The following is a 3204-nucleotide window of genomic DNA, read 5'->3' on the forward strand; positions in this document are numbered from 1 at the left end:
AAGGAACGGTTTAAAGGGTGCGCATCCACGTGAAACGAAATTCCGAAGATCCTCTTCTGCTTTCCCGATATCAATGATTACCTGAAATATATTATGACTAGAATAATGACAACAGCAAGAACAAAGATGGTAATGGGACACTTTCAAAGGCCACATAAACTTCTGTATTTTCTGTGTGGTTATTTTCATTTTGATTTTATGTCCATCACCATCTCCTAATCCTTAGAGTTTTTCCCGGTAATATGAAATCATTCAGAATGATCAAAATTTTGATGTATTCATATATACCTTATATCAGTATTTTATCGATATCCTTAAACTTTCTTCAGTGTTTTGTTACATGCCAAAAGCATAATGTAAGACCAAAAGAAAAGTGGAGACCCATAACTACTCCTAGTTACTTCTTCCGGGGTTCATTCTGCAACTAAATTCACGAATACGTTGTATTTAGTGCCACTACATACAAATAAAAAAAAAAGAAGTGTTCGTAAAAAATATAATGTTCCTGGATTCCTAACATTGCCTGGAGTGCGAGAGTCCTTACCTTCTGCGAAGTTCCGGTGAAACTGTGTGTGTGGTGGACGCTCCTGACTATTTTATGGGGCAGAGAAGTCACCACCGCAATCCAGAACCCAACCCGACCCTCGGGGCTCTCAGTTCATCAGAAGCATGCAAATTAGGTTCTCTCTCTCTCTCTCTCTCTCTCATAGGTTGCTGGCACCAGATCCTGCGTGGCAATATGCTTTCCAGGGCCGGATCCACAGCTGTGGGGGTCCCGGGGTACAACATTTGTGGGGGCCCTATATCCAGTTGATTTATTTATTTTATTTTATTATTATTATTTATTTATTTTTTTTAGTGAAGTGGAGGGGCGAGTACAGTGAGCATTTTCTACCTGGGCAATTCTGGGTTATACTGAGGACTATTATTGGCAAAAAATGAATAGCTCTTAGTATTCAGATTAAGTAGGTATTATAGAATATATAGTCTCCACATGCAGGAAGTACCGTGGCTGAGGAAACACCAAGGAAGCTTCTACATTATTATTATTTAACTAATTTACAGGAACAGAGCAGGTTTACGTACTTTCTGACAGGCAAAAGTTGTAATTATTGTCTGAAAATCTATTTCCCGAAGAATATCACTTTCAATACTCATTATAGCCAACCATGAAAGACGACTCTGGCTCACTGACGTTGTCAGTCGGTTTTTTATTATTTTCATCTTGGAAAATGACCTTTCACCACTACAATTGGACACCATTAATACTAAATAGATTCTCAACAAGATTTCAACATTACGAAAAGTTGCCTGTAAGCAACTGTCAAGGAGAATTTTGTAGAAGTAGAGTTCTTTTGGAATTTTTTCATTGTCTTTTCTGTCGAGTTTTACCAATTCAACAAAACGAACGAGTTCATCTTTGAGACTGGGCTCTAGGTCACCTTTGTAAAAACTCAGAAGACTAGCTGCGGCTGAATTGATCTCATCAGCATCCAGATCTTCTAGGCGATTGAGGAATCCAAAGCGCTCACATACATCATAAGCAGCTATTCTGTCACTCAGAGATTGGACAATTTGGTCAATAACTGGAAGGGAATTGTGTGCTGAAACTTTACCTTGACTCATCTGGGCATCCTCTGCTTTACCATAATCAAGTGGATTAAGACGTACGTTCCTCACACAGTGGCGAACTTCAGTATGCTCTTCTGTTCCAGACAGTCTGATTCCAGCTGCTTCATATTCCTCATATTTTTCTCTCTTTGTCAATAAATGTTTTCAAAGAATTGAGTGCTTTCACTGCAGTACTGAGAACCATTTTAGGATCTTGTAGAATATGGTTTGTTGCACTGAATCTTTCTAGGATGTCATTCCGAAATGTAGCATAAATGGTTATTTCTAATTTACCCATTTTTTCATATAAATTACATGCTTCATTCCGAGCCACAGCCTTGTTTTCCTCATCAGTCAGTATGTCATAAAGAGCCTCTCTCACCTCTCTGTAACCATGCACTATAGCCTTTGTTGCATCTGCTCTGCAAGACCAACGAGTTTCATTTAGTCGCTTGGGAACGTACAACTGCTTATCAGCTCTTGTTAATTTTTTTGAGCGTAGCATAGCGTGCCGTGGATGCTGTGAAAAAGTAGTCAATAGCTGCAGAACATGTATTAACTGCTGCCTTTCCCACTGAATTAAGGGAATGCCCAAAGCATGGCACAAACTCTGATAATGGATTCTTGTCTTTGATGAGGGCTTGTATTCCTTTATACTTCCCGCTCATATTAGCAGCATTAACATAGGACTGCCCTCTGCAATCTTTGAGATCAATATTGTGGCCCTCTAAAAAGTGAAACAGGGCTTTGGCCATATCAGAACCATTGTGACCTCGATTGTCCAAGAATGTCAGGAACCTTTCTTTTTGGCAGTGTGTCTTCCATATAGCGTATGACTAAAGTTAGTTGATCAACGTGACCCTCATCTGGGGTTGAGTCAAGAGAAGTAGAATAATATTTTGACTTCTTGATTCTTGATATTATTTCTTGCAGTACATGTTCGCCCATTATCCAATCACTTCTTCACAGATTGTAGAGGAGAGATAATTTGTGTGACCTCGTCCTTTATTTGCATGCATTTTGATGTGAGTTGCAAGAAATGGATCATACTCTGATAGGAGTTCCAGTATACCAAGAAAATTCCCATTTGATGAAGAACCAATTAGTTCATCTGTGCCTCAGAATGCTAGTCCTCGCTCAACGATAAATGTAATTGTACTTACAATACGTGTAAGAAGTTTACACCAGTATTCTTGCAATTGAGCTACTTGCTTTGATAATTCTTGATCCATTCTGCCATGTTCTTTCCCTAGTTTGGCTACAGTAATGATGGATTCTGGATGGCACTTTGATTTCTCGTGATCAGCTATCCTGTCATTTCCATGCTTCCAGTCACAAAATCCATCAGTGGCTAATTTGCCCTTTTCAGATCCTGAATTAACAAGCTTACAGGGAAAGCAATAAACTTTGCCAGTTGTTGGAGAGAAACAGACTTCGTGAACATTTACGTGAGTAATGAATTCCACTCTTCCCTTTCACCTGATCTTGGAGTTTTGAAGCTTTATCCAGTAACTGTTCATCACAATGTTGTAAATCACTTGATCCCTTCTTTGCCCAAAAACCTATCATTTCTTCTGTAGATGACCCAGGCCA

General features: G+C 39.1%; 1 long non-coding RNA gene across 2 annotated transcripts in view; it reads right to left on the bottom strand.

The window, feature by feature from the left end:
• Positions 1–698, bottom strand: part of LOC136834398 (uncharacterized) — a 4108-nt gene extending 3410 nt beyond the window's left edge. The window contains exons 1-2 of one of the 2 annotated variants that reach the window (XR_010851782.1): positions 545–698; positions 1–81 (exon numbers count right to left, since the gene is read on the bottom strand). The exon at positions 1–81 is cut by the window's left edge and continues 231 nt beyond it. This is a non-coding gene — a long non-coding RNA (uncharacterized lncRNA). The other variant, XR_010851783.1, reaches the window with a different exon arrangement.
• Between the last annotated feature and the right edge of the window lie 2506 nt (positions 699–3204).

This window comes from Macrobrachium rosenbergii, chromosome 4, assembly GCF_040412425.1.
Source record: "Macrobrachium rosenbergii isolate ZJJX-2024 chromosome 4, ASM4041242v1, whole genome shotgun sequence".
Lineage (NCBI taxonomy): Eukaryota > Metazoa > Arthropoda > Malacostraca > Decapoda > Palaemonidae > Macrobrachium > Macrobrachium rosenbergii.